The sequence below is a fragment of the Dromiciops gliroides genome, chromosome 3 (genome assembly GCF_019393635.1).
Source record: "Dromiciops gliroides isolate mDroGli1 chromosome 3, mDroGli1.pri, whole genome shotgun sequence".
NCBI classification, from domain to species: domain Eukaryota; kingdom Metazoa; phylum Chordata; class Mammalia; order Microbiotheria; family Microbiotheriidae; genus Dromiciops; species Dromiciops gliroides.
The window spans coordinates 605,595,862-605,609,700 of NC_057863.1; the positions used below are offsets into that span (position 1 = coordinate 605,595,862).

At 44.5% G+C, this 13,839-nt stretch overlaps 1 pseudogene; it reads left to right on the forward strand.

The window, feature by feature from the left end:
• The first annotated feature begins 8,604 nt into the window (after positions 1 to 8,604).
• On the forward strand, positions 8,605 to 9,064 carry LOC122746377 (annotated as a pseudogene).
• Positions 9,065 to 13,839: the final 4,775 nt, after the last annotated feature.

The following is a 13,839-nucleotide window of genomic DNA, read 5'->3' on the forward strand; positions in this document are numbered from 1 at the left end:
AGACTCGCCGAGCTCGGCATTCCTCAACCCGCCTCGCCGTCCTCGGCCAATAGCTGAGCGAGAAAGTGGCCTTTCCGCCTGATGATTGGCTGTCGCCACGACCAATAGAAAAGAGCATCCGGGGGCGAGAGGAGGAGCTAAATCAGACCGGTTGTTTGGCGTGTGTTGCTATGGTTACCAAGTGCCCTCGAGCTTTCCAGAAAACTCTAGGCCTAACTCATTGCATGGGGATCACAGGTTAGGAGATAAAAGAGTCAGACTTGCCTCCTGTCCTTCTCTCAGGACAGTCCCCATCTGTAAAGTCCCAAGCTCCTAAACACAGGGCTCTGTGGTTAAAGAAACTCAAAGCTGTTTCCTGTGTCATCTACCACTATTCTGCAACTGCAGCCCTTCATTCATTTATTCATTCGTGGGCAGTATGAGGTAGCAGACAGAATATGAACCTGGAGCAAAGAGAAACCTGGGTTTGAATCCTTCCATAGATTTTTTTTTTGTCATTCAACTAAGATTTATTAAACACTATCTTTCAGGAACTTTATGCAACCACTGGAAATGATTGTAATGGAAATTACTGTGGAAATGCAAACCACTAAAAATAAAATAGTCCCTGACCTCAAAAAGTTTATACTCCAGGGGCAGCTAGGTGGCACAGTGGATAAAGCACCAGCCCTGGATTCAGGAGTACCTAAGTTCAAATTCAGCTTCAGACACTTGACACTTACTAGCTGTGTGACCCTGGGCAAGTCACTTAACCCTCATTGCCCCTGCCAAAAAAACCAAAAGTTTATACTGCACCAGAGGAAAAACAATACAATACAGACATAAAAAAATTAAAATGCATGCAAAAGTCATAAAATTAAAATGTGCAAGAGAACTATTAACAAAGTCCTTTAAACATTCCTTCATTCCCCTGTCACCAAAGACCCACATTTGATTGATACTATGGAGGAGAGAGGAAATGCAGCTCAAATCAAGGACCCTTCCCCACTAAATGCTGCTAGTGGATAGTCACCTATTTTGTACTCTATCACCAAGTGCTCCCTGACTTTATTATCAGTAGAGAACCTTGCCTACTCTTTTCCTAAGAAAACAGAGGCCATCTGTCATTAGTTCCCCTTATCTCAAAAAATCTTTTACATCATGCCTCATTCCCTCCTCCTTTGTTCCAGGCTATGATGAAAAGGTGGCCTTTTTTTTTTGCCAAGCCCAACCCCTCAACTTGTGCCCTTCTCCCATCTCCTCAAGGATCTTGCCCTTTTAGTCATATCCTCTCCCACTCCTTCATCAGGTTCCTCTCCATCTGTCTACAAACATACTGTAAAGATGGTCCCTTCTGGGGCAGCTAGGTGGTGCAGTGGATAGAGCACCCGCCCTGGAGTCAGGAGTACCTGAGTTCAAATCCAGCCTCAGACACTTAACACTTACTAGCTGTGTGACCCTGGGCAAGTCATGTGACCCCAATTGCCTCACTAATTAAAAAAAAAAATAAAATAAAAAGATGGTCCCTTCCATCCTTGAAAAGGTTTCATTTTACCATCTCCTCAAGCTACCATCCTATACTTTTTCTCCCATTTATGGCCAAACTTAAACAAAAGGTTGTCTATACTCCTTGTTTGCATTTGTAAAGGTTGGAATGACGCCACCTCTTGGAGACTTACTGTAGGAAAGCTCCAACGTGAGGAGAGGGCCTCTGAGGGCAAGACCATGAGTCTTTTCTTTTGGCATCAGGAAGTGACGGTTGCTTGTGGGAGGAAGAAGGGGGAGGCTGGCACTCTGACTCGGGCTCTTTCATGTGGACTCTGGAGGAGAGCGGAGCTAGGAATGCTCTCTCCCTTTAATAGATAGATGAATCTAAGCCTTTCTCTCTCTCTTTTCCGAATTCTTATTCTCCTTAATAAATGCTTAAAAGTCTAACTCTTGCTAAAGCTTATAATTTATTGGCGACCACTCATTAGATATTTTAGGTAGCATAGTTAGAATTTTAGTCCCTTACACATTTCATCAAATTCTTCTCACTTCTTAACCCAATGCATTATGGCTTCTAATTAGGCTCAAACTGTTCTTTCCAAAGTTAGTTATTGGGGATCTCTTTGTAGCTCAAAGGGTCATTTGTATGGGATTACCTTCTTTAGTGGAGACTGATTGCTCGATCAGATAGTTAAGGTTGTTGGCTCCTCTTATCAACAGCCAGCACCAGAAAGTTTCCCAGAATCTTTCTCTCCCTTCAGAAACCCAAAGAGAATTTGAACCATGTATCTTCTCTCTTGAAGATGAAAGCCAGAAGACCAGAATCTCTCTTCTCCTAAACTCTCACCAACTCCACGCCTCATGCCCTTCAAGCATGATGAGCTTCAAGAAATCAGGCTCGACTATTGGGAATAGTATCTTTGAACCAAGGCTTATATTATAATTGCTAAATCCCATGGTCGCATCTCAGTTTCCATCCTTCTTGATCTCTCAGCAGCTTTTGACCCTATTTACCATCCCTATTCTTGGATACTCTCTCCTCCTTTGATTTGTCTGTCTTCTGGTTATCTACATGCCCTCAAGGAAGCATGGAGTAGCTCCAATGCAGGTAATTTATCATGGATAGTCCCAGCCACTGAGAAGTAAACAGGGATTGTCTTTTGTCCTCTTTATAGTATGCCTAGGATCATTTCCATATCCCCACATTGCTATTGCTGTTGTTCAATGCATGTGAAATGGATGTGTGAGTTAGAGTTGCACAAAGTCATCAGCCTTACTCTTCCTTCCAGAGTCCAGTGGCAAAACAAAAGTCAAGACAATTGGCTATGTCCCAGGATAGAATGGGTAACCTTGGCTCTAAGCTCTTCGCCTGCTTCAGCCACTTTCATGGCCATTGGAACAATTTGTCCTCATCCATCCATTCCAATCTTCACATTCTTGGGGTGGACATCCCTTAACTCACCAAAAGGTTTGAGACCTGTCAGTCACCTTTAACCTAGTTTAGCCTGTTTGCCAGACAGTTTATTAGGGTGTGGCTGCTGTGCATTCTGTAGCTTCTTGGAGCCACAGGTGAGAGTTGAGTGAAAGCTAGCCACCAAAGTCGGATGAGAAGCCCTGCAAAGGGCTCAGCTAGCCGCCCCTTAAACAAAGGTTCTAAGTAAAATCCCATTGGCAAATCCACCACATTGATCAGAAACTTGGGACCTATAGAGGCAAAGAGACTTTATAGCATCATAAAACTAGAGCTGGAAGGGACCTCAGAGTTCATCTACTCAAACTCACTTTTTTTTTTGTTTGGTTTTTTTTGGGGGGAGGGGGGTTGGGGTTTTTTTGGTGAGGCAATTGGGGTTAAGTGACTTGCCCAGGGTCACACAGCTAGTAAGTGTTAAGTGTCTGAGGCCAGATTTGAACTCGGGTCCTTCTGAATCCAGGGCAGGTGCACCACCTAGCTGCCCCCAAACTCACTTTTTTTTTTTTTGGCAGGGCAATGAGGGTTAAGTGACTTGCCCAGGGTCACACAGCTAGTTAAGTGTCAAGTGTTTGAGGCCCGATTTGAACTCAGGGAGTCCTGAATCCAGGGCTGGTGCTTTATCCACTGCGCCACCTAGCTGCCCCACAAACTCACTTTTTTTTAAATGAGGGAATAGAGGCTTAGAGAGAAGTGAAGTGATTTTTCCAGATCAGCTAAGATGTAGTCTTAGTTCCAAGTAGGTACTTGGAAGTCTATGAGCACCTACTTCTGGGAGATAGAAGAACTGGTACCTTGGTGGACATTTTGCATTAACCTACACCACATGGTTGGGGCAGACTTGACCTTCAGAGTGGGGCCAGAGCAACAAACCCATGTTACATTAAGGTTCCTGAGAGGGTGACGTCTTGCCAAAAGAAGCATCCCTCTGGGCTGTTCTATAAGAGAGAAAAGACAGTTCTCAGCATTTTTGTTTTTAACTTTTCCCCTTTCAACTTATTTCCCGAGTGCAGGGAGAGGGAGAGGGGGAGAGGGAGCCTTCCCTTCCCCGCAAGGAGCCATTAATGGCTGCCTTGGAGCAGAAGCACATGGGAGTTGCATGCGTTTGTCCACAGTTTTATGAGTGGACTTTCTCAGATTTCTCATTGATTGAGGCAGAAGTGGAGTGTCCAGGGTTCCTACTGAAGCAAATGGTGGAGGCAAACATACACTTGTCCATGTGGTGCGAGACTGGAGCCCATGTAAAATGTTTCTAGACCTCCAACTTTCTGTGTAGAGGAAGAGGGATGGTCTTGTTCTTCCCCTGCCCCAAAATAATTTTCCTCCAGGATAAAGTCCAACCCTAGCAGAAGTGGGATCTCAACGTGTTTTGAAAGATCAGTAGGGTTTGGGCAGTATGGGGAGGAGGAAAGCATGGAGATTTTTTCCAAAAGCCAGTTATTGGATAGGGGCTAATATTGGTTTATTGGGGTTTTTTTGTTTATTTGTTTGTTTTAAATCATGAATGTATTTTATTATATTCCAATTACATGTAAAGATAGTTTTCAACATTTGTTTTTATAAGATTTCTAGTTCCAAATTTTTCTTCCTCCCCCCTCCCCAAGACAGCAAACAATCTGATATAGGTTATATATGTACAATCACATTAAACATTTCTGCATTAGTCATGTTGTGAAAGAAGAATCTGAACAAAAGGGAAAATCCTCAAAACGAACAAAGTAGAAACAGTATGGTTCAATCTGCCTCCAGATTCCACAGTTCTTTTTTCTGGATGTGGAGAGGATTTTCCATCATGAGTCCTTTGGAATTATCTTGGATCATTGTATTGCTACGAAGAGTTAAGACTATCACACTTGATCATCACACAATGTTGTTGATACTGTGTACAATGTTCTTCTGGTTCTGCTCATTTTACTCAGCATCAATCTGCCTGCTCATCATTTCTTACAGCACAATAATATTCCATTACATTCCTATACCACCACTTATTTAGCCATTCCCCAATCGATGCTCCATTTCCAATTCTTTGTGGGGGCTACTATTGTAATCCTGATGTTAGGTGAGGACCCAGGACTTGGAAAATGGATACAGGAATGCATACAGAGATATTGCCGAGAAAGTCTGACAGAACCCGGTGACAGACTGGATGTGTTCAGTGAAGGAGAAGGAAGGATCAAAGAAGAATCCCAGGCTTTCACCTTGAGGACTGGGAAAAGAAAGGTGCCATTAGCAGCAATGTGGAAATGGGGAAGATGACTTGGCAAGGCCTTGCTTCCCAGAATCTCCAAGCCAGGGGTAGGTCTAAAGGTCACTCTCAAATAGCAGGCCCTCAGAATGGATCCTCTTTCTCTGAATGGATAAGAGAGGCCACAGGATGGCTGACCTACAGCTGGAAGGGATCTAAGAGTCCATCGGGTCCAACCCCTTCATTTTACAGATGGGGAAACAGAGGCCAAGAGAAGCTAAATGACTTCATAGAATCATCAATCTAGAGCTGGAAGAAACCTCATCTACCCAAACCTACTTACTTGTCAGACGAAGAAACTGAAGTTTAAAGAACTGAAGTAATTTACCCAAAGTCAAACAAGTAGTAAATAGCAGAGCCAAGGATTTGAACCCAGGTTCTCTGACTCTCCGTGCAACACTCTTTAGATAGTATGGCATGGTGGAGAGAGAGCTCTACTTGGCATGCGGAGGACTGGGTTCTAAACCCACCTCAGAAACTTAGGAGCAACATGATGAAGGGGAAACCACTTAACCTTCTTCAGCCTCAGTTTTCTAATCTGTAAAATGAGCCAATCAGTCAACAAGCATTTATCAGGGAGTTATTATGTGCTAGGCGCCGGGGACACAAAGGAAGGCAAAACCAAGTCTTCTGCTTTCAAGGAAATACATTTTAATGGAGGAGTGAATATCTGCACAAACAAGATACATACTGTGTAAATGGAAGGTATAAAGAGGCTTATAAAAGCAGAGATGGCCCAGGCTTCCCAGATGTGCATCTCGGGGCCATCTGCTTACTTGGGTGCTTTTACCCAGGTGTTTATGTTTGAATTCTCTGCTCTGGTTCTCCATCACTCTTTCCTTCCAAAATGCTCAACTCAGTCACTGTAGAGAGCTGAGCCTAATGCCAGCAGCCCCCAAAGCCTGGGCTCTCCTACGTCTGCTTCTGTAAATCTTCGGGCAACTTGGCAAGGAGGGGAGAGGTTGGTTTCCTCTTTAGGCCTATGAACAAGAACTGCTTGCTGCCTTTCTGATCCGACAGTTTGGATGCCCTGCTTTGCTGATCATGCTGATTGCGAGAGATGAAAGTCTCCCAGAGGTCATCTCCCTGAAAGCCTTTATTCATTCATTCATTCGCCATATGCTTTATTAAACACCTGCTATATTTTAGGCCCCAGAGCTGGGGTGGGGGTGGGGCTGGGGGGAGGACAAAGAAGACTTAAGACATGCCTCTGTCCCCAAGGAAATCAAAAACTACTCGGGAAGATTAGAGAAGCACACAGATAAATATAATAAAAATGAAAATTTGATAAGTACAGAGCAGGAGTACAAAGTGCTAAGAGATTAGATGAGGGATCAGATGGAGACTCTTTTGATAGAAAATCGGGCACCTTTTCATGCAAGAGTCGGCACACAGAACCCTTTGAAGAGGTTGGAAAAAAAGAGGGGAGAGGAAATCCCCAACCTGGCTCGGGGAGGAGGAGCCCTGGCCAGTCAACAGGAGAACCACACCATTCCCCGATATTCTCTGGATAACCTTGTTTTTAATGTGGTTTCACAACTTGGCTTCCCTACTAGGAAAAGCTATTTCCTCACTATAAATGATTAAACAGCCTTTCTGACTCCCTTTGTGGGAGCTGGGGCCTTGTAAGCCAAAGCCTGATTATTCCTCTCCCATTTCCCTAGCTAAAATGACCACAAACAATCCAGACTTTCCAGGTCGGGGGAGACAAAGGCAGGAGTGGGCAATTTAACCCTGCAGTTACCTAAAAGTCATTCCAAATTATCAGCCAACTCTTACCACAATTATGTGTCATGGAACGAACAAATCCCATCATTTCAGTGTTCACTTGACAAATATTTATTAACTGCCTACTATGGGCCAGGCACTGTACTGGTTGCTGGGAATATAAGAACAAAAAACCCGAAGTCCTCAGGGAGGCTACATTCTCTTGAGAAGAGACAACATGTAGACAGATAAATACCAAATATATACAAAGGAAATACTAAGAAATAAGGAGGAAGCACTGACAACAGGAGGATCTAGAGAGGCCATGTGTAGGAGGAGGTGACTGTAAACAGAGCTTTATGGAAAACTGGGGCTTCTAAGAAGCAGAGGTGAGGAAGGAATGCATTTCAAGCATGGAAAAAATAGGAAATGGAATGTTCTGGACAGAAACCAACCAGAAGTCGAGTGAATGAAGGAGGGTGATATGCCCTAACCTTGGGCATGGTCAACTGGAGTCAGACCGTAAAAAGCTTCATATTTCAAAGAGAGGAGGGGGGTTTGTTTTTCATTCTACAGGCCATAGGGAGCCATTGGAGAGTTTTGAGAATGGCAGTGGCATGAAAACACCTATGCTTTAGGAATTTCAGTTTATCAGCTAAACAGAGAATGGTTTGGAAAGTTTATCCCTGTGCTGCCCAGTCACTGCAATTGCTTAATATGGGGATAATATGCATATGAATGACTCACTGCTTTGCAGTAGGGTAGTATCCCTGATAATAACAGCTAACATTTATATAGTGATTACTATGTTCCAGGCACTGCGACTAATCGCTTTACAGTTATTATTTCATTTGATCTTCACAACAACCCTGGGAGGCAGGTACTGTCTTTATCACCATTTTACAGATGATGAAACTGAGGCAAACAGAGGTTAATTGGCTTGCCCAGGGGCACACAACTCGTAAATGTCTAATACTGGATTTGAACTTGGATCTTCCTTACTCCAGGCCCAGTACCCGGTGGCACCATTAGCTGCTAAAAAGAAAGAGGCAGCCACGGATTCTATCCTGAATAAATTAATAGAAATGGGAAAATACAGAGATGTCAATATGTGATACTTCAGATTAATGAGGTTGGAGACTCCATCATCCAGGTTTTAGATGACAAGGAGGAAGTCTGGAAGCTTCTGAACTAGAATGGCCAGGAGAGTATCCCAGAAAAACCTAGAAAGACTTATATGAACTGATGTATAGTGAAGTGAGCAGAGCTGGGAGGACATTGTGCATAGTGAGAGCAGTATTGTTCAATGAGCAATTGTGAATGACTTAACTACTCTCAACCGTGCAATGATCCAAGACAATCCAAGACTAATGACGAAGCTTACTATCCACCCCCGGCAGAAAGAACTGATAAAAAGAACACTTGTGGATTGTACATATATAACCTGGTTGCTGTCTTGTAGAGGGAAGAGGAAAGGGAGGGAGGGAGAAAAATTTGGAACTCTAAATCTTATGAAAATGAATGTTGAAAACTACCCTTATGTGTAACTGGATATAATAAAATAAATGTTTGTTGCTAAAAAATAAAAAAGAGGAAAGAAAAGCCTTGAATGAGGGGCATTCTGAGTTCATGGCAAACAGTTTTAGGGGAGTTTTCATTTAAAAAAAAAATGGCTTTTTGAGCTTTTGGCTGTAGGAGCGTCCCACTTCCTGTCAAAATGGGCAAGTTCATTAAACCCAGGAAGGTGGTGCTGGTCCTGGCCGGGCAGTACTCCAGGTGCAAAGCCTTCATCTTCAAAAACATTGATGATGGGACATCCAACAGGCCCTACAGCCATGCCTTGGTGGCAGGCATTGACTGCTACCCTCGAAAGGTGACCATGGCAATGGGCAAAAAGAAGATTGCCAAGAGATCAAAAATCAAGTCCTTCGTGAAAGTTTATAACTACATCTACCTCATGCCCACCAGATACTCTGTGGATATCCCATTGGACAAAACAGTTGTCAACAAGGATGTGTTCCTGACCCTACACTAAAATGGAAGACGAGAAGGGAGGCCAAGGTCAAGTTTGAGGAGAGATACAAGACAGGCAAAAACAAGTGGTTCTTCCAGAAGCTACGGTTTTAGAACTACTCTGTTGGTCAGTAAATAAAATGTTTATTAAAAATGAAAAAAAATTTTTTGAATAGTTTTCATTTTCATTCTGAAAAGAGAGGAACCAACTAGATACCATATTTTAAACAGATCAGAAGCAGAGGGACCAATGAAGTGACACCAAGGATAGAACACCAGGATTGGAATCAAGAAGTGTTGAGTTCAAATCTGTCCTCAGACACTTGCCTGCTAAATGACCTTGGACAAGTTACTTCACTGCTATCTGCTTCAGTTTCCTTCTCTATAAAACAAGCATAATAATATCACCTTCCTCCCAGGGTTGTTATGAGGATCAAATGAGATAATATTTGTAAAGCACTTAGCACAGTGCCTGGGTACATAGTAAGTGCTATATAAATAGTAGTAGTAGTAGTAGTAGTAGTAGTAGTAGTGGTAGTAGTAGTGGTAGTAGTAGTGGTAGTAGTGGTAGTAGTAGTAGTGGTAGTGGTAGTGGTAGTGGTAGTGGTAGTGGTAGTGGTAGTGGTGTTGCTGCCTGGACACATTCATGCTGGAAGACATGTTTGCCTCAGATCAGGAGGGAAGAATCTGCCCAGAGAGACAGGCACTTCAACTGCTGGATGGGTGGAGATACACACAATGGGCAGTTACCCTTCCCCAAACCCAACTCTTAGGCCAACTCCAAGAAGTCCTGACTTGATTGTAGCAGCCACTCTTTGTGTGTAGGTATGTATACTCACTTCTGGCTCAGTAATTCCTGAGTCATTCATAGGCAATGAGAAGACTCACAGTATAAGGCAGCCATACTAAATTTACCTGCATGGAGACGAGGGGCTGGTCTGGATAAACTCGACCCTCCTTCTAGGTAGAAGATCTAGGTGTCTATGCAGCTTGCTTCCAGGATGTTTTGTATGATTTTGGCTGTTCATTTTGTCCTTTTTAACACGCTCATCTTCCTCCTCATGGATTGCCAAAGACAATTCCAAGTTTCTCCCATAGGCAGAACATCAGATGTCAAGAGGCAATTGGGCAGATCATAAAGATTCCTACCTCCTACTTTGTGTGACTCTTGCTACTACCTCTGGTTGGAATCTGCTATAAAATGTAGAGAGCGGGGCGGCTAGGTAGCACAGTGGATAAAGCACCGGCCCTGGATTCAGGAGTACCTGAGTTCAAATCTGGCCTCAGACACTTGACACTTACTAGCTGTGTGACCCTGGGCAAGTCACTTAATCCCCATTGCCCTGCAAAAAAAAAAAAATGTAGAGAGGGAGCTTGTCCAGATGCAGGCACTAGTTACTCAGTCAACAAGGTTGAGAGTCCAGGGATCTGAGTTCAAGCCTCAACCCTATCCCTTACTTTCTTTGAGAGCCTGAGAAAGGCACTTAACACGACCTGGGCCTCAGTTTCCTCAATGGTAAAATGAAGCGAGGCAGTGAGCTCTCGAACACATGATATGATCACTCCAAAAAACCTCCAAATAATGCCACAGGACAATTCCTAGAGCAGCAAAACCCACAGAAGAACGTGCTGAGATCATTTTCAAATGATCAAAGACGGCTTAGAAGGTCAGAAGGAGGGGGCTGTTGTGTTGAGACAGGAGTGGAGTCCAACCCCACAGTCATCCTGACACAGATCCAGTCCCAGGAAGGCCTCACCAGAGAAGGAGACCCCCAGAGCCTCTGAATCAGCTGCAGTGCCAATGTCATCTGGAACTAAGCTCATGGTCTGGTGAGAGAGCTGAGCCCTTGGCAGGGGGGGAGATTACAGGGGTCTCTGCTGGTACTGAGGTGGAACCTGGGTGTTTCACCCCTGCTGGGAACCAAGAAGTAGGCTTGAGTGGCGGTGGCCCAGGTGGGGGAAGGGTACAGGTTCCTCAGAGCTGACAACCACAATACACAAAGTTTTGCTGTCTGGTTGATTAGCAAGTCGGCCTGGGGTTATCTATGGACCAGGGAACAGGACAGGCGAATAAAGAACCTAATCCTCCTTAAATCATACCACCTGGGACCCCCTGAAGCTTGGGACAGTGCAGCCTGGAAACAGCGCCCCACTTTAAGGAGCTAAAAGTCAAGTAAAAGACAGGCAAGATGAGCAGAGAAAGATGCAGACCATAGAAAGTTTCTTTAGTGACAAGGAAAATTGAGGTGCACCCTCAGAGGAGGGCTCCTACATGCAAAGCTTCCAAGAAAAATATGAATTGGTCTCAGGCCATAGAGGTGCTCAAAAAAGACTTTGAAGATAAAGTCAGAGAGGTAGAGGGAAAAAATGGAAAGAGAAATAAGGGTGATTCAGGAAAGACATGAGAAAAAAAAAGCCAAATAGTAAAATGAAGCACTAGACTACATCAGGGTTCCAGGCTACCCCTTTAAAAAAATCTTATTTTGAGTTGAGGTCCATGCTATCCTCGACTCCCCCAGACTGCCAAAGGGGTCCATGACACTCTGATCTCCAAGGGCTTGCTTTGGTTCTCTAAGGCCCTTTCACCTCTGATATGCTATATTATCAAGTCTCTGATGTTTTATCTTTTTTTTTTTTTTTTAGTGAGGTAATCTGAGTTAAGTGACTTCCCCAGGGTCACACAGCTAGTAAGTGTTAAGTGTTTGAGGCCGGATTTGAACTCAGGTACTCCTGACTCCAGGGCGGGTGCTCTATCCACTGCGCCACCTAGCTGCCCCTGTTTTATCTTTTGTTTTGTTTTGTTTTATATTTGGCAGGGCAACGAGGGTTAAGTGACTTGCCCAGGGTCACACAGCTAATAAGTGTCAAGTGTCTGAGGCTGGATTTGAACTCAGGTCCTCCTGAATCCAAGACCAGTGCTCTATCTACTGCGCCACTTAGCTGCCCCCTGTTTTATCTTTTAATGTCTCTTCTGGCCCTGATATTCCATGTTTTAAATCTCATGCCTTCCCAGAGCTTATTCTAAGATAGACACCTTAATAAAGTCATAATAATAACTAGGATTTATATAGCACTTTATTTTGCAAAACACTTTAGAAATAATATTGCATTTAATCTTCACACCAACTCTGTAAGATAGAAGCTATTATTCCCATTTCACAAATGAAGAAATTGAAGCTAAGAGGTTGTTACTTGCCCAGGACCGTGCAGATAGAATGGGTCTGAGGCAGGATTTGAACCCAGGTCTTCCTGGTTCAATACTCTATAAGCAAAGTGCTTCATTGCTGCCCTATGAACAGAGCAGAACAGGAACAGGACACTGCATAATGGAACTGGCTCCAAGACAAGCTGGTGGTTGATTGAATGACCCAGGACAGAGAATATGGAGCACTTTTTTTTTCAGTGAGGCAATTGGGGTTAAGTGACTTGCCCAGGGTCACACAGATAGTAGTGTTAAGTGTCTAAGGCCAGATTTGAACTGTACTCCTGACTCCAGGGCCAGTGCTCTATCCACTACGCCACCTAGCTGCCCCACACTTACATTTTTTCTCTCTTTTTTTTGGGGGGGGGCAGGGCAATGAGGGTTAAGTGACTTGCCCAGGGTTACACAGCTAGTAAGTACCAAGTGTCTGAGGCTGGATTTGAACTCAGGTCCTCCTGAATCCAGGGCCAGTGTTCTATCCACTGCCTTACCTACCTGCCCCCCGCACTTACATTTTTTTAAAAAAGGTCCTCCCTCTGGCTGTGAGTGATTCTTTTTGAAGAGACAGAGGGCCGTGTTGGGCTGGGCTGCTCACTGCCCTCCCAACAAGCTAAAAGAGATGTATAGGCGACCCCTGTCAAGACAGAGCTTTTCCATTTTGAGAGGGAATATGACTAATGGATGGAGAGCTGCCTAGAGTTACATGGCTAATAACAAGAACTCAATGCCTAACTTCAGACAACAGGAGAACCCATTATCTGGGAGTCTCCTCTAGAATTTCCTGATGCCCCAGCTTCAGGCTATGGTAAGAAATGAGGCAATTCGGGGAATCATGCCAGTACCATTGGGGCCTCAGAACACAGAATTTCTGGTCTAGGAGGTCTCTTCAAACAGGGAATGTCAGAGCTAGGAGGGTCCTTAGAACCCAGAATGGCAGACCTGGGAGGAACTTTAGAACATACAATTTTAGAGTCAAAAGGGATCTTAGAACACAGAATGTCAGAGCTGGGAGGGCCCTTGAAACAGCACCTTTAGAACAGAAACTGTCAGACTTGGAAAGACCTTAGAAATCATATAGTTTAACCTCTTCATTTTATGTAGGTAGAAATGGAGACTTGATGAGCCAGGTGGCCTATTATTATCCCCATTTTTTTAATAAGGAAACTGAGGCGCAGGGGTCAAGATAAGCACCCTCTAGTTTCGCAGATCCTGTGTACCCAGAAGCCAGCAGCTCAGGAACCTCCAGTGCAGGGCCCCAAGGTTAAACAAACAGCAGCTGATAAGGTGACTTCCAGGTTGTGCGGTCCAAGGTTGGTCTGGCTGTGGGGCTGTTTTCTTCTCTGGGCGGCCCCTGGTGCAGACAAGGGCTGTGTGTGTGTGCATGCTGACACCTGCCATGTCCCCGATGCTGACTGTACACCTGGGGCCTTGGTGCCCTGGTACCGGCTGGGTTAATGGCCCTGTTTATCATGCCTGAGTCATCCCGATAAAACAGACTGCCCGGTGACCCCAGCTGGCCCTTTCATTGACTAAAAGCCCTATCAGGGCCACGTGGAGCCCTTGCCCGCCCTCCCCCTCCCCGCCTGCCACTTCCCCAGCCAACCGTGCCAGGGTCATCTTGTTTTTCAATGAATAGGACTTCCCTGGTGAAGTCAAGGTTGTGGGGGCTGGTTCCCCTCCCGCCCGAGGGATTATAAATAGAATCACAAGCTCAGGCCTGGGATGCTGTGTCGAGCC